This window comes from Schistocerca piceifrons, unplaced genomic scaffold (genome assembly GCF_021461385.2).
Source record: "Schistocerca piceifrons isolate TAMUIC-IGC-003096 unplaced genomic scaffold, iqSchPice1.1 HiC_scaffold_1122, whole genome shotgun sequence".
NCBI lineage: Eukaryota > Metazoa > Arthropoda > Insecta > Orthoptera > Acrididae > Schistocerca > Schistocerca piceifrons.
This window is the reverse complement of record NW_025726932.1, coordinates 1-18,284: the sequence shown is the minus strand read 5'-3', so window position 1 is coordinate 18,284 and position 18,284 is coordinate 1. Positions and strand designations below refer to the sequence as shown.

General features: G+C 50.3%; 32 non-coding genes across 32 annotated transcripts; all 32 read right to left on the bottom strand.

Annotated features, from left to right (window-relative positions):
- Positions 1 to 25: 25 nt before the first annotated feature.
- Trnas-cga lies at positions 26 to 107 on the bottom strand. The gene has a single exon. It is a non-coding gene; the product is annotated as a tRNA-Ser (tRNA).
- A 138-nt stretch (positions 108 to 245) lies between these two features.
- On the bottom strand, positions 246 to 318 carry Trnak-uuu. Its single transcript has one exon. It is a non-coding gene; the product is annotated as a tRNA-Lys (tRNA).
- A 539-nt stretch (positions 319 to 857) lies between these two features.
- Positions 858 to 930, bottom strand: Trnaf-gaa. The gene has a single exon. It is a non-coding gene; the product is annotated as a tRNA-Phe (tRNA).
- Positions 931 to 1,529: 599 nt separating this feature from the next.
- On the bottom strand, positions 1,530 to 1,611 carry Trnas-uga. Its single transcript has one exon. It is a non-coding gene; the product is annotated as a tRNA-Ser (tRNA).
- A 693-nt stretch (positions 1,612 to 2,304) lies between these two features.
- Trnas-cga lies at positions 2,305 to 2,386 on the bottom strand. The gene has a single exon. It is a non-coding gene; the product is annotated as a tRNA-Ser (tRNA).
- Positions 2,387 to 2,524: 138 nt separating this feature from the next.
- On the bottom strand, positions 2,525 to 2,597 carry Trnak-uuu. The gene has a single exon. It is a non-coding gene; the product is annotated as a tRNA-Lys (tRNA).
- A 539-nt stretch (positions 2,598 to 3,136) lies between these two features.
- Positions 3,137 to 3,209, bottom strand: Trnaf-gaa. The gene has a single exon. It is a non-coding gene; the product is annotated as a tRNA-Phe (tRNA).
- A 599-nt stretch (positions 3,210 to 3,808) lies between these two features.
- Trnas-uga lies at positions 3,809 to 3,890 on the bottom strand. The gene has a single exon. It is a non-coding gene; the product is annotated as a tRNA-Ser (tRNA).
- Positions 3,891 to 4,583: 693 nt separating this feature from the next.
- Positions 4,584 to 4,665, bottom strand: Trnas-cga. The gene has a single exon. It is a non-coding gene; the product is annotated as a tRNA-Ser (tRNA).
- A 138-nt stretch (positions 4,666 to 4,803) lies between these two features.
- Trnak-uuu lies at positions 4,804 to 4,876 on the bottom strand. The gene has a single exon. It is a non-coding gene; the product is annotated as a tRNA-Lys (tRNA).
- Positions 4,877 to 5,415: 539 nt separating this feature from the next.
- Positions 5,416 to 5,488, bottom strand: Trnaf-gaa. Its single transcript has one exon. It is a non-coding gene; the product is annotated as a tRNA-Phe (tRNA).
- Positions 5,489 to 6,087: 599 nt separating this feature from the next.
- Trnas-uga lies at positions 6,088 to 6,169 on the bottom strand. The gene has a single exon. It is a non-coding gene; the product is annotated as a tRNA-Ser (tRNA).
- A 693-nt stretch (positions 6,170 to 6,862) lies between these two features.
- Trnas-cga lies at positions 6,863 to 6,944 on the bottom strand. Its single transcript has one exon. It is a non-coding gene; the product is annotated as a tRNA-Ser (tRNA).
- A 138-nt stretch (positions 6,945 to 7,082) lies between these two features.
- Trnak-uuu lies at positions 7,083 to 7,155 on the bottom strand. Its single transcript has one exon. It is a non-coding gene; the product is annotated as a tRNA-Lys (tRNA).
- A 539-nt stretch (positions 7,156 to 7,694) lies between these two features.
- On the bottom strand, positions 7,695 to 7,767 carry Trnaf-gaa. The gene has a single exon. It is a non-coding gene; the product is annotated as a tRNA-Phe (tRNA).
- Positions 7,768 to 8,366: 599 nt separating this feature from the next.
- On the bottom strand, positions 8,367 to 8,448 carry Trnas-uga. Its single transcript has one exon. It is a non-coding gene; the product is annotated as a tRNA-Ser (tRNA).
- A 693-nt stretch (positions 8,449 to 9,141) lies between these two features.
- Positions 9,142 to 9,223, bottom strand: Trnas-cga. Its single transcript has one exon. It is a non-coding gene; the product is annotated as a tRNA-Ser (tRNA).
- Positions 9,224 to 9,361: 138 nt separating this feature from the next.
- Positions 9,362 to 9,434, bottom strand: Trnak-uuu. The gene has a single exon. It is a non-coding gene; the product is annotated as a tRNA-Lys (tRNA).
- Positions 9,435 to 9,973: 539 nt separating this feature from the next.
- Positions 9,974 to 10,046, bottom strand: Trnaf-gaa. Its single transcript has one exon. It is a non-coding gene; the product is annotated as a tRNA-Phe (tRNA).
- Positions 10,047 to 10,645: 599 nt separating this feature from the next.
- Positions 10,646 to 10,727, bottom strand: Trnas-uga. The gene has a single exon. It is a non-coding gene; the product is annotated as a tRNA-Ser (tRNA).
- A 693-nt stretch (positions 10,728 to 11,420) lies between these two features.
- Positions 11,421 to 11,502, bottom strand: Trnas-cga. The gene has a single exon. It is a non-coding gene; the product is annotated as a tRNA-Ser (tRNA).
- Positions 11,503 to 11,640: 138 nt separating this feature from the next.
- On the bottom strand, positions 11,641 to 11,713 carry Trnak-uuu. The gene has a single exon. It is a non-coding gene; the product is annotated as a tRNA-Lys (tRNA).
- A 539-nt stretch (positions 11,714 to 12,252) lies between these two features.
- On the bottom strand, positions 12,253 to 12,325 carry Trnaf-gaa. The gene has a single exon. It is a non-coding gene; the product is annotated as a tRNA-Phe (tRNA).
- Positions 12,326 to 12,924: 599 nt separating this feature from the next.
- Trnas-uga lies at positions 12,925 to 13,006 on the bottom strand. The gene has a single exon. It is a non-coding gene; the product is annotated as a tRNA-Ser (tRNA).
- A 693-nt stretch (positions 13,007 to 13,699) lies between these two features.
- Positions 13,700 to 13,781, bottom strand: Trnas-cga. The gene has a single exon. It is a non-coding gene; the product is annotated as a tRNA-Ser (tRNA).
- A 138-nt stretch (positions 13,782 to 13,919) lies between these two features.
- On the bottom strand, positions 13,920 to 13,992 carry Trnak-uuu. The gene has a single exon. It is a non-coding gene; the product is annotated as a tRNA-Lys (tRNA).
- Positions 13,993 to 14,531: 539 nt separating this feature from the next.
- On the bottom strand, positions 14,532 to 14,604 carry Trnaf-gaa. The gene has a single exon. It is a non-coding gene; the product is annotated as a tRNA-Phe (tRNA).
- Positions 14,605 to 15,203: 599 nt separating this feature from the next.
- On the bottom strand, positions 15,204 to 15,285 carry Trnas-uga. Its single transcript has one exon. It is a non-coding gene; the product is annotated as a tRNA-Ser (tRNA).
- A 693-nt stretch (positions 15,286 to 15,978) lies between these two features.
- Trnas-cga lies at positions 15,979 to 16,060 on the bottom strand. The gene has a single exon. It is a non-coding gene; the product is annotated as a tRNA-Ser (tRNA).
- Positions 16,061 to 16,198: 138 nt separating this feature from the next.
- Positions 16,199 to 16,271, bottom strand: Trnak-uuu. Its single transcript has one exon. It is a non-coding gene; the product is annotated as a tRNA-Lys (tRNA).
- A 539-nt stretch (positions 16,272 to 16,810) lies between these two features.
- On the bottom strand, positions 16,811 to 16,883 carry Trnaf-gaa. The gene has a single exon. It is a non-coding gene; the product is annotated as a tRNA-Phe (tRNA).
- Positions 16,884 to 17,482: 599 nt separating this feature from the next.
- Trnas-uga lies at positions 17,483 to 17,564 on the bottom strand. Its single transcript has one exon. It is a non-coding gene; the product is annotated as a tRNA-Ser (tRNA).
- Positions 17,565 to 18,284: the final 720 nt, after the last annotated feature.

Genomic DNA, 18,284 nt, shown 5'->3' with positions numbered 1-18,284 from the left:
GCTCCTCTCTTTACGCAAAATCGCACGCAGCCGGTAGGATTCGAACCTACGCTCCCATAGGGAATCTGATTTCGAGTCAGACGCCTTAACCACTCGGCCACGACTGCCGGTAGCGCGGCGTTGTCCCGACACATGCAAATGCTACCGTTTGAAGCACTGTGGTGTCAGAAAACGGCGTAGCTGCATTATTTTCCGTAGCGTTTCCACCGCTACCAGACGAATCGCTACCAAAGTTTTAAAATTTCCGCCCGGACAGGGACTTGAACCCTGGACCCTTAGGTTAAAAGCCTAATGCTCTACCGACTGAGCTATCCGGGCTCGGACGACGGTGTGAGACCTCCCACGATGCACAACTGTACATTGACTCATGTCCTTTACTGTTGTGCAATCGTTGCATGGGGCCGTTACTAATAAAACGTCGCCTAAATGCTGTCTGCAAACTTATCGCGCTAAGCTCGTAACACACTATCGAAGACTGCTGGCACACGATGCAACAACAAATTGCACCAGTTGTTACGTCTCATACGTTGGAGCAGAGAATTGACGTGTTTTGTCGACACTCACTGGGCAATTGGAAAATTCGCAAGCATTTCGAATGCAATGTTTCCCACGTTTTCGCTCATTTCGCGGTTCCGTTGAAGACGTTCTTCACCACCTGACACAGAAAAAGGAACGCAGTCGGTAGGGCTTTTTTGATTCTTTTCCTTCAAAGGGAGTTAGTTTTCTAGTGAGTTCCTCTTATGGCATGCACTAGACAACCAGAACTGCTACAGCAGAGAGTCATTTTTGTTGTCAGCTGTAGTTGCATTATCACCAACGCAGAGCAATTCCATTGGCGTCGCATCAAAACGAATACCTGCCGAAACCCGGGATCGAACCAGGGACCTTTAGATCTTCAGTCTAACGCTCTCCCAACTGAGCTATTTCGGCTGACATTGAACGTTGCTGTTTGCATGTGTTCGTTCAGCTCTGCCTCGTTGCCAATTTCACAGTCACCTTCGTCTGATAAGACACAGGGACGCTGAAAGGCGAGCAGCCGATGCAGTGAAGTCCCACACACATTTCTTCTGCTTCCATCATCGTAACAAGCAAACATGTCGACTCGACTCGTGTAATATTCACTTCGCTGACTTCACGTGACGCCGCGCTGACGCTAGAAAACCCGTGCTATGTCGATGTCAGGGGCAACTCGTGTGCAGAGAACGAGACACAAGAAGGAGTGAGCCTCTCCACCGTATGAGAGGCAGTATCTAGCAGATACACACGGTAAAACATTCGACTTGCGTTAGCTCGTAAATTGCTACACGTCATCGTCTGCAAGCTAAAAAGGACACATCTGCACTGCCCAGTGAGGCGACACTTGTACTAACACCCGGTGGGCGGCTGTGAGACGAGGAGATGAGCTGCGGCTTCTGGGCGCGACTGTAACGCTGCGCCCTGGATCAAATAACTGGTGACCCATGTGTTTAGTAGTGACGCAACTGCTAGGATGCACCTGAACGTCCATCTTTTGAGAGAGAGAAAATTTTCGCAGTCGGCAGGACTCGAACCTACGCTCCCAGAGGGAATCTGATTTCAAGTCAGACGCCTTAACCACTCGGCCACGACTGCCGGTGGCAGAAGCGACTCCCGACAAGTGAAACGGCCATCTTTAGAAGCAATCTGATGGCAGAAAGCGGCGTGGCCTCACTCTTTCCTGTAGGGTTTCCATTAGCCGTTACGAAAGTGTATTAATTTTCGCCCAGACAGGGACTTGAACCCAGGACCCTTTGGTTGAAAACCTAACGCTCTACCGACTCAGCTATGCGGGCCCACGCACGAGCATTATCGTACAGCTGCGTGGTGAGCGAGTGATTCGCATGTTGTAATTACTGGCTTATGGCTCCAATGGCGACTTCACCGACTTCCCACTGACGCACCGCTGACGCTAGTTTTCTGTCGTCTTAAAACGATGGACATACCTCCAAGCAGCTGCGAGATCTTAAGAAAAGAAACGCTGCACCACTGCCTTCGCCGCACTCGAATGATTCAATTGCGATTCTTAAAAAGAATTGAATGTTCGCTCTGTCCAACACTTTCGAGCACATCTGTGTACTCACGATCTCAGCGACGGCTTTCTGCAGTCCCAGCGTCAGTGCGAGGTGAACCGATGGCCACAGTAAGCAGCGGTCGTCGCGAAACTCAGTATTCTTAAACGGAAACTTTCGTCTTGTTGAGAATGGCGTCACTGGTTTGCACCCGCATTCGCCCACGCATGTCACATGTGTGCGAAAATTTTTGCTCCTCTCTTTACGCAAAATCGCACGCAGCCGGTAGGATTCGAACCTACGCTCCCATAGGGAATCTGATTTCGAGTCAGACGCCTTAACCACTCGGCCACGACTGCCGGTAGCGCGGCGTTGTCCCGACACATGCAAATGCTACCGTTTGAAGCACTGTGGTGTCAGAAAACGGCGTAGCTGCATTATTTTCCGTAGCGTTTCCACCGCTACCAGACGAATCGCTACCAAAGTTTTAAAATTTCCGCCCGGACAGGGACTTGAACCCTGGACCCTTAGGTTAAAAGCCTAATGCTCTACCGACTGAGCTATCCGGGCTCGGACGACGGTGTGAGACCTCCCACGATGCACAACTGTACATTGACTCATGTCCTTTACTGTTGTGCAATCGTTGCATGGGGCCGTTACTAATAAAACGTCGCCTAAATGCTGTCTGCAAACTTATCGCGCTAAGCTCGTAACACACTATCGAAGACTGCTGGCACACGATGCAACAACAAATTGCACCAGTTGTTACGTCTCATACGTTGGAGCAGAGAATTGACGTGTTTTGTCGACACTCACTGGGCAATTGGAAAATTCGCAAGCATTTCGAATGCAATGTTTCCCACGTTTTCGCTCATTTCGCGGTTCCGTTGAAGACGTTCTTCACCACCTGACACAGAAAAAGGAACGCAGTCGGTAGGGCTTTTTTGATTCTTTTCCTTCAAAGGGAGTTAGTTTTCTAGTGAGTTCCTCTTATGGCATGCACTAGACAACCAGAACTGCTACAGCAGAGAGTCATTTTTGTTGTCAGCTGTAGTTGCATTATCACCAACGCAGAGCAATTCCATTGGCGTCGCATCAAAACGAATACCTGCCGAAACCCGGGATCGAACCAGGGACCTTTAGATCTTCAGTCTAACGCTCTCCCAACTGAGCTATTTCGGCTGACATTGAACGTTGCTGTTTGCATGTGTTCGTTCAGCTCTGCCTCGTTGCCAATTTCACAGTCACCTTCGTCTGATAAGACACAGGGACGCTGAAAGGCGAGCAGCCGATGCAGTGAAGTCCCACACACATTTCTTCTGCTTCCATCATCGTAACAAGCAAACATGTCGACTCGACTCGTGTAATATTCACTTCGCTGACTTCACGTGACGCCGCGCTGACGCTAGAAAACCCGTGCTATGTCGATGTCAGGGGCAACTCGTGTGCAGAGAACGAGACACAAGAAGGAGTGAGCCTCTCCACCGTATGAGAGGCAGTATCTAGCAGATACACACGGTAAAACATTCGACTTGCGTTAGCTCGTAAATTGCTACACGTCATCGTCTGCAAGCTAAAAAGGACACATCTGCACTGCCCAGTGAGGCGACACTTGTACTAACACCCGGTGGGCGGCTGTGAGACGAGGAGATGAGCTGCGGCTTCTGGGCGCGACTGTAACGCTGCGCCCTGGATCAAATAACTGGTGACCCATGTGTTTAGTAGTGACGCAACTGCTAGGATGCACCTGAACGTCCATCTTTTGAGAGAGAGAAAATTTTCGCAGTCGGCAGGACTCGAACCTACGCTCCCAGAGGGAATCTGATTTCAAGTCAGACGCCTTAACCACTCGGCCACGACTGCCGGTGGCAGAAGCGACTCCCGACAAGTGAAACGGCCATCTTTAGAAGCAATCTGATGGCAGAAAGCGGCGTGGCCTCACTCTTTCCTGTAGGGTTTCCATTAGCCGTTACGAAAGTGTATTAATTTTCGCCCAGACAGGGACTTGAACCCAGGACCCTTTGGTTGAAAACCTAACGCTCTACCGACTCAGCTATGCGGGCCCACGCACGAGCATTATCGTACAGCTGCGTGGTGAGCGAGTGATTCGCATGTTGTAATTACTGGCTTATGGCTCCAATGGCGACTTCACCGACTTCCCACTGACGCACCGCTGACGCTAGTTTTCTGTCGTCTTAAAACGATGGACATACCTCCAAGCAGCTGCGAGATCTTAAGAAAAGAAACGCTGCACCACTGCCTTCGCCGCACTCGAATGATTCAATTGCGATTCTTAAAAAGAATTGAATGTTCGCTCTGTCCAACACTTTCGAGCACATCTGTGTACTCACGATCTCAGCGACGGCTTTCTGCAGTCCCAGCGTCAGTGCGAGGTGAACCGATGGCCACAGTAAGCAGCGGTCGTCGCGAAACTCAGTATTCTTAAACGGAAACTTTCGTCTTGTTGAGAATGGCGTCACTGGTTTGCACCCGCATTCGCCCACGCATGTCACATGTGTGCGAAAATTTTTGCTCCTCTCTTTACGCAAAATCGCACGCAGCCGGTAGGATTCGAACCTACGCTCCCACAGGGAATCTGATTTCGAGTCAGACGCCTTAACCACTCGGCCACGACTGCCGGTAGCGCGGCGTTGTCCCGACACATGCAAATGCTACCGTTTGAAGCACTGTGGTGTCAGAAAACGGCGTAGCTGCATTATTTTCCGTAGCGTTTCCACCGCTACCAGACGAATCGCTACCAAAGTTTTAAAATTTCCGCCCGGACAGGGACTTGAACCCTGGACCCTTAGGTTAAAAGCCTAATGCTCTACCGACTGAGCTATCCGGGCTCGGACGACGGTGTGAGACCTCCCACGATGCACAACTGTACATTGACTCATGTCCTTTACTGTTGTGCAATCGTTGCATGGGGCCGTTACTAATAAAACGTCGCCTAAATGCTGTCTGCAAACTTATCGCGCTAAGCTCGTAACACACTATCGAAGACTGCTGGCACACGATGCAACAACAAATTGCACCAGTTGTTACGTCTCATACGTTGGAGCAGAGAATTGACGTGTTTTGTCGACACTCACTGGGCAATTGGAAAATTCGCAAGCATTTCGAATGCAATGTTTCCCACGTTTTCGCTCATTTCGCGGTTCCGTTGAAGACGTTCTTCACCACCTGACACAGAAAAAGGAACGCAGTCGGTAGGGCTTTTTTGATTCTTTTCCTTCAAAGGGAGTTAGTTTTCTAGTGAGTTCCTCTTATGGCATGCACTAGACAACCAGAACTGCTACAGCAGAGAGTCATTTTTGTTGTCAGCTGTAGTTGCATTATCACCAACGCAGAGCAATTCCATTGGCGTCGCATCAAAACGAATACCTGCCGAAACCCGGGATCGAACCAGGGACCTTTAGATCTTCAGTCTAACGCTCTCCCAACTGAGCTATTTCGGCTGACATTGAACGTTGCTGTTTGCATGTGTTCGTTCAGCTCTGCCTCGTTGCCAATTTCACAGTCACCTTCGTCTGATAAGACACAGGGACGCTGAAAGGCGAGCAGCCGATGCAGTGAAGTCCCACACACATTTCTTCTGCTTCCATCATCGTAACAAGCAAACATGTCGACTCGACTCGTGTAATATTCACTTCGCTGACTTCACGTGACGCCGCGCTGACGCTAGAAAACCCGTGCTATGTCGATGTCAGGGGCAACTCGTGTGCAGAGAACGAGACACAAGAAGGAGTGAGCCTCTCCACCGTATGAGAGGCAGTATCTAGCAGATACACACGGTAAAACATTCGACTTGCGTTAGCTCGTAAATTGCTACACGTCATCGTCTGCAAGCTAAAAAGGACACATCTGCACTGCCCAGTGAGGCGACACTTGTACTAACACCCGGTGGGCGGCTGTGAGACGAGGAGATGAGCTGCGGCTTCTGGGCGCGACTGTAACGCTGCGCCCTGGATCAAATAACTGGTGACCCATGTGTTTAGTAGTGACGCAACTGCTAGGATGCACCTGAACGTCCATCTTTTGAGAGAGAGAAAATTTTCGCAGTCGGCAGGACTCAAACCTACGCTCCCAGAGGGAATCTGATTTCAAGTCAGACGCCTTAACCACTCGGCCACGACTGCCGGTGGCAGAAGCGACTCCCGACAAGTGAAACGGCCATCTTTAGAAGCAATCTGATGGCAGAAAGCGGCGTGGCCTCACTCTTTCCTGTAGGGTTTCCATTAGCCGTTACGAAAGTGTATTAATTTTCGCCCAGACAGGGACTTGAACCCAGGACCCTTTGGTTGAAAACCTAACGCTCTACCGACTCAGCTATGCGGGCCCACGCACGAGCATTATCGTACAGCTGCGTGGTGAGCGAGTGATTCGCATGTTGTAATTACTGGCTTATGGCTCCAATGGCGACTTCACCGACTTCCCACTGACGCACCGCTGACGCTAGTTTTCTGTCGTCTTAAAACGATGGACATACCTCCAAGCAGCTGCGAGATCTTAAGAAAAGAAACGCTGCACCACTGCCTTCGCCGCACTCGAATGATTCAATTGCGATTCTTAAAAAGAATTGAATGTTCGCTCTGTCCAACACTTTCGAGCACATCTGTGTACTCACGATCTCAGCGACGGCTTTCTGCAGTCCCAGCGTCAGTGCGAGGTGAACCGATGGCCACAGTAAGCAGCGGTCGTCGCGAAACTCAGTATTCTTAAACGGAAACTTTCGTCTTGTTGAGAATGGCGTCACTGGTTTGCACCCGCATTCGCCCACGCATGTCACATGTGTGCGAAAATTTTTGCTCCTCTCTTTACGCAAAATCGCACGCAGCCGGTAGGATTCGAACCTACGCTCCCATAGGGAATCTGATTTCGAGTCAGACGCCTTAACCACTCGGCCACGACTGCCGGTAGCGCGGCGTTGTCCCGACACATGCAAATGCTACCGTTTGAAGCACTGTGGTGTCAGAAAACGGCGTAGCTGCATTATTTTCCGTAGCGTTTCCACCGCTACCAGACGAATCGCTACCAAAGTTTTAAAATTTCCGCCCGGACAGGGACTTGAACCCTGGACCCTTAGGTTAAAAGCCTAATGCTCTACCGACTGAGCTATCCGGGCTCGGACGACGGTGTGAGACCTCCCACGATGCACAACTGTACATTGACTCATGTCCTTTACTGTTGTGCAATCGTTGCATGGGGCCGTTACTAATAAAACGTCGCCTAAATGCTGTCTGCAAACTTATCGCGCTAAGCTCGTAACACACTATCGAAGACTGCTGGCACACGATGCAACAACAAATTGCACCAGTTGTTACGTCTCATACGTTGGAGCAGAGAATTGACGTGTTTTGTCGACACTCACTGGGCAATTGGAAAATTCGCAAGCATTTCGAATGCAATGTTTCCCACGTTTTCGCTCATTTCGCGGTTCCGTTGAAGACGTTCTTCACCACCTGACACAGAAAAAGGAACGCAGTCGGTAGGGCTTTTTTGATTCTTTTCCTTCAAAGGGAGTTAGTTTTCTAGTGAGTTCCTCTTATGGCATGCACTAGACAACCAGAACTGCTACAGCAGAGAGTCATTTTTGTTGTCAGCTGTAGTTGCATTATCACCAACGCAGAGCAATTCCATTGGCGTCGCATCAAAACGAATACCTGCCGAAACCCGGGATCGAACCAGGGACCTTTAGATCTTCAGTCTAACGCTCTCCCAACTGAGCTATTTCGGCTGACATTGAACGTTGCTGTTTGCATGTGTTCGTTCAGCTCTGCCTCGTTGCCAATTTCACAGTCACCTTCGTCTGATAAGACACAGGGACGCTGAAAGGCGAGCAGCCGATGCAGTGAAGTCCCACACACATTTCTTCTGCTTCCATCATCGTAACAAGCAAACATGTCGACTCGACTCGTGTAATATTCACTTCGCTGACTTCACGTGACGCCGCGCTGACGCTAGAAAACCCGTGCTATGTCGATGTCAGGGGCAACTCGTGTGCAGAGAACGAGACACAAGAAGGAGTGAGCCTCTCCACCGTATGAGAGGCAGTATCTAGCAGATACACACGGTAAAACATTCGACTTGCGTTAGCTCGTAAATTGCTACACGTCATCGTCTGCAAGCTAAAAAGGACACATCTGCACTGCCCAGTGAGGCGACACTTGTACTAACACCCGGTGGGCGGCTGTGAGACGAGGAGATGAGCTGCGGCTTCTGGGCGCGACTGTAACGCTGCGCCCTGGATCAAATAACTGGTGACCCATGTGTTTAGTAGTGACGCAACTGCTAGGATGCACCTGAACGTCCATCTTTTGAGAGAGAGAAAATTTTCGCAGTCGGCAGGACTCGAACCTACGCTCCCAGAGGGAATCTGATTTCAAGTCAGACGCCTTAACCACTCGGCCACGACTGCCGGTGGCAGAAGCGACTCCCGACAAGTGAAACGGCCATCTTTAGAAGCAATCTGATGGCAGAAAGCGGCGTGGCCTCACTCTTTCCTGTAGGGTTTCCATTAGCCGTTACGAAAGTGTATTAATTTTCGCCCAGACAGGGACTTGAACCCAGGACCCTTTGGTTGAAAACCTAACGCTCTACCGACTCAGCTATGCGGGCCCACGCACGAGCATTATCGTACAGCTGCGTGGTGAGCGAGTGATTCGCATGTTGTAATTACTGGCTTATGGCTCCAATGGCGACTTCACCGACTTCCCACTGACGCACCGCTGACGCTAGTTTTCTGTCGTCTTAAAACGATGGACATACCTCCAAGCAGCTGCGAGATCTTAAGAAAAGAAACGCTGCACCACTGCCTTCGCCGCACTCGAATGATTCAATTGCGATTCTTAAAAAGAATTGAATGTTCGCTCTGTCCAACACTTTCGAGCACATCTGTGTACTCACGATCTCAGCGACGGCTTTCTGCAGTCCCAGCGTCAGTGCGAGGTGAACCGATGGCCACAGTAAGCAGCGGTCGTCGCGAAACTCAGTATTCTTAAACGGAAACTTTCGTCTTGTTGAGAATGGCGTCACTGGTTTGCACCCGCATTCGCCCACGCATGTCACATGTGTGCGAAAATTTTTGCTCCTCTCTTTACGCAAAATCGCACGCAGCCGGTAGGATTCGAACCTACGCTCCCATAGGGAATCTGATTTCGAGTCAGACGCCTTAACCACTCGGCCACGACTGCCGGTAGCGCGGCGTTGTCCCGACACATGCAAATGCTACCGTTTGAAGCACTGTGGTGTCAGAAAACGGCGTAGCTGCATTATTTTCCGTAGCGTTTCCACCGCTACCAGACGAATCGCTACCAAAGTTTTAAAATTTCCGCCCGGACAGGGACTTGAACCCTGGACCCTTAGGTTAAAAGCCTAATGCTCTACCGACTGAGCTATCCGGGCTCGGACGACGGTGTGAGACCTCCCACGATGCACAACTGTACATTGACTCATGTCCTTTACTGTTGTGCAATCGTTGCATGGGGCCGTTACTAATAAAACGTCGCCTAAATGCTGTCTGCAAACTTATCGCGCTAAGCTCGTAACACACTATCGAAGACTGCTGGCACACGATGCAACAACAAATTGCACCAGTTGTTACGTCTCATACGTTGGAGCAGAGAATTGACGTGTTTTGTCGACACTCACTGGGCAATTGGAAAATTCGCAAGCATTTCGAATGCAATGTTTCCCACGTTTTCGCTCATTTCGCGGTTCCGTTGAAGACGTTCTTCACCACCTGACACAGAAAAAGGAACGCAGTCGGTAGGGCTTTTTTGATTCTTTTCCTTCAAAGGGAGTTAGTTTTCTAGTGAGTTCCTCTTATGGCATGCACTAGACAACCAGAACTGCTACAGCAGAGAGTCATTTTTGTTGTCAGCTGTAGTTGCATTATCACCAACGCAGAGCAATTCCATTGGCGTCGCATCAAAACGAATACCTGCCGAAACCCGGGATCGAACCAGGGACCTTTAGATCTTCAGTCTAACGCTCTCCCAACTGAGCTATTTCGGCTGACATTGAACGTTGCTGTTTGCATGTGTTCGTTCAGCTCTGCCTCGTTGCCAATTTCACAGTCACCTTCGTCTGATAAGACACAGGGACGCTGAAAGGCGAGCAGCCGATGCAGTGAAGTCCCACACACATTTCTTCTGCTTCCATCATCGTAACAAGCAAACATGTCGACTCGACTCGTGTAATATTCACTTCGCTGACTTCACGTGACGCCGCGCTGACGCTAGAAAACCCGTGCTATGTCGATGTCAGGGGCAACTCGTGTGCAGAGAACGAGACACAAGAAGGAGTGAGCCTCTCCACCGTATGAGAGGCAGTATCTAGCAGATACACACGGTAAAACATTCGACTTGCGTTAGCTCGTAAATTGCTACACGTCATCGTCTGCAAGCTAAAAAGGACACATCTGCACTGCCCAGTGAGGCGACACTTGTACTAACACCCGGTGGGCGGCTGTGAGACGAGGAGATGAGCTGCGGCTTCTGGGCGCGACTGTAACGCTGCGCCCTGGATCAAATAACTGGTGACCCATGTGTTTAGTAGTGACGCAACTGCTAGGATGCACCTGAACGTCCATCTTTTGAGAGAGAGAAAATTTTCGCAGTCGGCAGGACTCGAACCTACGCTCCCAGAGGGAATCTGATTTCAAGTCAGACGCCTTAACCACTCGGCCACGACTGCCGGTGGCAGAAGCGACTCCCGACAAGTGAAACGGCCATCTTTAGAAGCAATCTGATGGCAGAAAGCGGCGTGGCCTCACTCTTTCCTGTAGGGTTTCCATTAGCCGTTACGAAAGTGTATTAATTTTCGCCCAGACAGGGACTTGAACCCAGGACCCTTTGGTTGAAAACCTAACGCTCTACCGACTCAGCTATGCGGGCCCACGCACGAGCATTATCGTACAGCTGCGTGGTGAGCGAGTGATTCGCATGTTGTAATTACTGGCTTATGGCTCCAATGGCGACTTCACCGACTTCCCACTGACGCACCGCTGACGCTAGTTTTCTGTCGTCTTAAAACGATGGACATACCTCCAAGCAGCTGCGAGATCTTAAGAAAAGAAACGCTGCACCACTGCCTTCGCCGCACTCGAATGATTCAATTGCGATTCTTAAAAAGAATTGAATGTTCGCTCTGTCCAACACTTTCGAGCACATCTGTGTACTCACGATCTCAGCGACGGCTTTCTGCAGTCCCAGCGTCAGTGCGAGGTGAACCGATGGCCACAGTAAGCAGCGGTCGTCGCGAAACTCAGTATTCTTAAACGGAAACTTTCGTCTTGTTGAGAATGGCGTCACTGGTTTGCACCCGCATTCGCCCACGCATGTCACATGTGTGCGAAAATTTTTGCTCCTCTCTTTACGCAAAATCGCACGCAGCCGGTAGGATTCGAACCTACGCTCCCATAGGGAATCTGATTTCGAGTCAGACGCCTTAACCACTCGGCCACGACTGCCGGTAGCGCGGCGTTGTCCCGACACATGCAAATGCTACCGTTTGAAGCACTGTGGTGTCAGAAAACGGCGTAGCTGCATTATTTTCCGTAGCGTTTCCACCGCTACCAGACGAATCGCTACCAAAGTTTTAAAATTTCCGCCCGGACAGGGACTTGAACCCTGGACCCTTAGGTTAAAAGCCTAATGCTCTACCGACTGAGCTATCCGGGCTCGGACGACGGTGTGAGACCTCCCACGATGCACAACTGTACATTGACTCATGTCCTTTACTGTTGTGCAATCGTTGCATGGGGCCGTTACTAATAAAACGTCGCCTAAATGCTGTCTGCAAACTTATCGCGCTAAGCTCGTAACACACTATCGAAGACTGCTGGCACACGATGCAACAACAAATTGCACCAGTTGTTACGTCTCATACGTTGGAGCAGAGAATTGACGTGTTTTGTCGACACTCACTGGGCAATTGGAAAATTCGCAAGCATTTCGAATGCAATGTTTCCCACGTTTTCGCTCATTTCGCGGTTCCGTTGAAGACGTTCTTCACCACCTGACACAGAAAAAGGAACGCAGTCGGTAGGGCTTTTTTGATTCTTTTCCTTCAAAGGGAGTTAGTTTTCTAGTGAGTTCCTCTTATGGCATGCACTAGACAACCAGAACTGCTACAGCAGAGAGTCATTTTTGTTGTCAGCTGTAGTTGCATTATCACCAACGCAGAGCAATTCCATTGGCGTCGCATCAAAACGAATACCTGCCGAAACCCGGGATCGAACCAGGGACCTTTAGATCTTCAGTCTAACGCTCTCCCAACTGAGCTATTTCGGCTGACATTGAACGTTGCTGTTTGCATGTGTTCGTTCAGCTCTGCCTCGTTGCCAATTTCACAGTCACCTTCGTCTGATAAGACACAGGGACGCTGAAAGGCGAGCAGCCGATGCAGTGAAGTCCCACACACATTTCTTCTGCTTCCATCATCGTAACAAGCAAACATGTCGACTCGACTCGTGTAATATTCACTTCGCTGACTTCACGTGACGCCGCGCTGACGCTAGAAAACCCGTGCTATGTCGATGTCAGGGGCAACTCGTGTGCAGAGAACGAGACACAAGAAGGAGTGAGCCTCTCCACCGTATGAGAGGCAGTATCTAGCAGATACACACGGTAAAACATTCGACTTGCGTTAGCTCGTAAATTGCTACACGTCATCGTCTGCAAGCTAAAAAGGACACATCTGCACTGCCCAGTGAGGCGACACTTGTACTAACACCCGGTGGGCGGCTGTGAGACGAGGAGATGAGCTGCGGCTTCTGGGCGCGACTGTAACGCTGCGCCCTGGATCAAATAACTGGTGACCCATGTGTTTAGTAGTGACGCAACTGCTAGGATGCACCTGAACGTCCATCTTTTGAGAGAGAGAAAATTTTCGCAGTCGGCAGGACTCGAACCTACGCTCCCAGAGGGAATCTGATTTCAAGTCAGACGCCTTAACCACTCGGCCACGACTGCCGGTGGCAGAAGCGACTCCCGACAAGTGAAACGGCCATCTTTAGAAGCAATCTGATGGCAGAAAGCGGCGTGGCCTCACTCTTTCCTGTAGGGTTTCCATTAGCCGTTACGAAAGTGTATTAATTTTCGCCCAGACAGGGACTTGAACCCAGGACCCTTTGGTTGAAAACCTAACGCTCTACCGACTCAGCTATGCGGGCCCACGCACGAGCATTATCGTACAGCTGCGTGGTGAGCGAGTGATTCGCATGTTGTAATTACTGGCTTATGGCTCCAATGGCGACTTCACCGACTTCCCACTGACGCACCGCTGACGCTAGTTTTCTGTCGTCTTAAAACGATGGACATACCTCCAAGCAGCTGCGAGATCTTAAGAAAAGAAACGCTGCACCACTGCCTTCGCCGCACTCGAATGATTCAATTGCGATTCTTAAAAAGAATTGAATGTTCGCTCTGTCCAACACTTTCGAGCACATCTGTGTACTCACGATCTCAGCGACGGCTTTCTGCAGTCCCAGCGTCAGTGCGAGGTGAACCGATGGCCACAGTAAGCAGCGGTCGTCGCGAAACTCAGTAGTCTTAAACGGAAACTTTCGTCTTGTTGAGAATGGCGTCACTGGTTTGCACCCGCATTCGCCCACGCATGTCACATGTGTGCGAAAATTTTTGCTCCTCTCTTTACGCAAAATCGCACGCAGCCGGTAGGATTCGAACCTACGCTCCCATAGGGAATCTGATTTCGAGTCAGACGCCTTAACCACTCGGCCACGACTGCCGGTAGCGCGGCGTTGTCCCGACACATGCAAATGCTACCGTTTGAAGCACTGTGGTGTCAGAAAACGGCGTAGCTGCATTATTTTCCGTAGCGTTTCCACCGCTACCAGACGAATCGCTACCAAAGTTTTAAAATTTCCGCCCGGACAGGGACTTGAACCCTGGACCCTTAGGTTAAAAGCCTAATGCTCTACCGACTGAGCTATCCGGGCTCGGACGACGGTGTGAGACCTCCCACGATGCACAACTGTACATTGACTCATGTCCTTTACTGTTGTGCAATCGTTGCATGGGGCCGTTACTAATAAAACGTCGCCTAAATGCTGTCTGCAAACTTATCGCGCTAAGCTCGTAACACACTATCGAAGACTGCTGGCACACGATGCAACAACAAATTGCACCAGTTGTTACGTCTCATACGTTGGAGCAGAGAATTGACGTGTTTTGTCGACACTCACTGGGCAATTGGAAAATTCGCAAGCATTTCGAATGCAATGTTTCCCACGTTTTCGCTCATTTCGCGGTTCCGTTGAAGACGTTCTTCACCACCTGACACAGAAAAAGGAACGCAGTCGGTAGGGCTTTTTTGATTCTTTTCCTTCAAAGGGAGTTAGTTTTCTAGTGAGTTCCTCTTATGGCATGCACTAGACAACCAGAACTGCTACAGCAGAGAGTCATTTTTGTTGTCAGCTGTAGTTGCATTATCACCAACGCAGAGCAATTCCATTGGCGTCGCATCAAAACGAATACCTGCCGAAACCCGGGATCGAACCAGGGACCTTTAGATCTTCAGTCTAACGCTCTCCCAACTGAGCTATTTCGGCTGACATTGAACGTTGCTGTTTGCATGTGTTCGTTCAGCTCTGCCTCGTTGCCAATTTCACAGTCACCTTCGTCTGATAAGACACAGGGACGCTGAAAGGCGAGCAGCCGATGCAGTGAAGTCCCACACACATTTCTTCTGCTTCCATCATCGTAACAAGCAAACATGTCGACTCGACTCGTGTAATATTCACTTCGCTGACTTCACGTGACGCCGCGCTGACGCTAGAAAACCCGTGCTATGTCGATGTCAGGGGCAACTCGTGTGCAGAGAACGAGACACAAGAAGGAGTGAGCCTCTCCACCGTATGAGAGGCAGTATCTAGCAGATACACACGGTAAAACATTCGACTTGCGTTAGCTCGTAAATTGCTACACGTCATCGTCTGCAAGCTAAAAAGGACACATCTGCACTGCCCAGTGAGGCGACACTTGTACTAACACCCGGTGGGCGGCTGTGAGACGAGGAGATGAGCTGCGGCTTCTGGGCGCGACTGTAACGCTGCGCCCTGGATCAAATAACTGGTGACCCATGTGTTTAGTAGTGACGCAACTGCTAGGATGCACCTGAACGTCCATCTTTTGAGAGAGAGAAAATTTTCGCAGTCGGCAGGACTCGAACCTACGCTCCCAGAGGGAATCTGATTTCAAGTCAGACGCCTTAACCACTCGGCCACGACTGCCGGTGGCAGAAGCGACTCCCGACAAGTGAAACGGCCATCTTTAGAAGCAATCTGATGGCAGAAAGCGGCGTGGCCTCACTCTTTCCTGTAGGGTTTCCATTAGCCGTTACGAAAGTGTATTAATTTTCGCCCAGACAGGGACTTGAACCCAGGACCCTTTGGTTGAAAACCTAACGCTCTACCGACTCAGCTATGCGGGCCCACGCACGAGCATTATCGTACAGCTGCGTGGTGAGCGAGTGATTCGCATGTTGTAATTACTGGCTTATGGCTCCAATGGCGACTTCACCGACTTCCCACTGACGCACCGCTGACGCTAGTTTTCTGTCGTCTTAAAACGATGGACATACCTCCAAGCAGCTGCGAGATCTTAAGAAAAGAAACGCTGCACCACTGCCTTCGCCGCACTCGAATGATTCAATTGCGATTCTTAAAAAGAATTGAATGTTCGCTCTGTCCAACACTTTCGAGCACATCTGTGTACTCACGATCTCAGCGACGGCTTTCTGCAGTCCCAGCGTCAGTGCGAGGTGAACCGATGGCCACAGTAAGCAGCGGTCGTCGCGAAACTCAGTATTCTTAAACGGAAACTTTCGTCTTGTTGAGAATGGCGTCACTGGTTTGCACCCGCATTCGCCCACGCATGTCACATGTGTGCGAAAATTTTTGCTCCTCTCTTTACGCAAAATCGCACGCAGCCGGTAGGATTCGAACCTACGCTCCCATAGGGAATCTGATTTCGAGTCAGACGCCTTAACCACTCGGCCACGACTGCCGGTAGCGCGGCGTTGTCCCGACACATGCAAATGCTACCGTTTGAAGCACTGTGGTGTCAGAAAACGGCGTAGCTGCATTATTTTCCGTAGCGTTTCCACCGCTACCAGACGAATCGCTACCAAAGTTTTAAAATTTCCGCCCGGACAGGGACTTGAACCCTGGACCCTTAGGTTAAAAGCCTAATGCTCTACCGACTGAGCTATCCGGGCTCGGACGACGGTGTGAGACCTCCCACGATGCACAACTGTACATTGACTCATGTCCTTTACTGTTGTGCAATCGTTGCATGGGGCCGTTACTAATAAAACGTCGCCTAAATGCTGTCTGCAAACTTATCGCGCTAAGCTCGTAACACACTATCGAAGACTGCTGGCACACGATGCAACAACAAATTGCACCAGTTGTTACGTCTCATACGTTGGAGCAGAGAATTGACGTGTTTTGTCGACACTCACTGGGCAATTGGAAAATTCGCAAGCATTTCGAATGCAATGTTTCCCACGTTTTCGCTCATTTCGCGGTTCCGTTGAAGACGTTCTTCACCACCTGACACAGAAAAAGGAACGCAGTCGGTAGGGCTTTTTTGATTCTTTTCCTTCAAAGGGAGTTAGTTTTCTAGTGAGTTCCTCTTATGGCATGCACTAGACAACCAGAACTGCTACAGCAGAGAGTCATTTTTGTTGTCAGCTGTAGTTGCATTATCACCAACGCAGAGCAATTCCATTGGCGTCGCATCAAAACGAATACCTGCCGAAACCCGGGATCGAACCAGGGACCTTTAGATCTTCAGTCTAACGCTCTCCCAACTGAGCTATTTCGGCTGACATTGAACGTTGCTGTTTGCATGTGTTCGTTCAGCTCTGCCTCGTTGCCAATTTCACAGTCACCTTCGTCTGATAAGACACAGGGACGCTGAAAGGCGAGCAGCCGATGCAGTGAAGTCCCACACACATTTCTTCTGCTTCCATCATCGTAACAAGCAAACATGTCGACTCGACTCGTGTAATATTCACTTCGCTGACTTCACGTGACGCCGCGCTGACGCTAGAAAACCCGTGCTATGTCGATGTCAGGGGCAACTCGTGTGCAGAGAACGAGACACAAGAAGGAGTGAGCCTCTCCACCGTATGAGAGGCAGTATCTAGCAGATACACACGGTAAAACATTCGACTTGCGTTAGCTCGTAAATTGCTACACGTCATCGTCTGCAAGCTAAAAAGGACACATCTGCACTGCCCAGTGAGGCGACACTTGTACTAACACCCGGTGGGCGGCTGTGAGACGAGGAGATGAGCTGCGGCTTCTGGGCGCGACTGTAACGCTGCGCCCTGGATCAAATAACTGGTGACCCATGTGTTTAGTAGTGACGCAACTGCTAGGATGCACCTGAACGTCCATCTTTTGAGAGAGAGAAAATTTTCGCAGTCGGCAGGACTCGAACCTACGCTCCCAGAGGGAATCTGATTTCAAGTCAGACGCCTTAACCACTCGGCCACGACTGCCGGTGGCAGAAGCGACTCCCGACAAGTGAAACGGCCATCTTTAGAAGCAATCTGATGGCAGAAAGCGGCGTGGCCTCACTCTTTCCTGTAGGGTTTCCATTAGCCGTTACGAAAGTGTATTAATTTTCGCCCAGACAGGGACTTGAACCCAGGACCCTTTGGTTGAAAACCTAACGCTCTACCGACTCAGCTATGCGGGCCCACGCACGAGCATTATCGTACAGCTGCGTGGTGAGCGAGTGATTCGCATGTTGTAATTACTGGCTTATGGCTCCAATGGCGACTTCACCGACTTCCCACTGACGCACCGCTGACGCTAGTTTTCTGTCGTCTTAAAACGATGGACATACCTCCAAGCAGCTGCGAGATCTTAAGAAAAGAAACGCTGCACCACTGCCTTCGCCGCACTCGAATGATTCAATTGCGATTCTTAAAAAGAATTGAATGTTCGCTCTGTCCAACACTTTCGAGCACATCTGTGTACTCACGATCTCAGCGACGGCTTTCTGCAGTCCCAGCGTCAGTGCGAGGTGAACCGATGGCCACAGTAAGCAGCGGTCGTCGCGAAACTCAGTATTCTTAAACGGAAACTTTCGTCTTGTTGAGAATGGCGTCACTGGTTTGCACCCGCATTCGCCCACGCATGTCACATGTGTGCGAAAATTTTTGCTCCTCTCTTTACGCAAAATCGCACGCAGCCGGTAGGATTCGAACCTACGC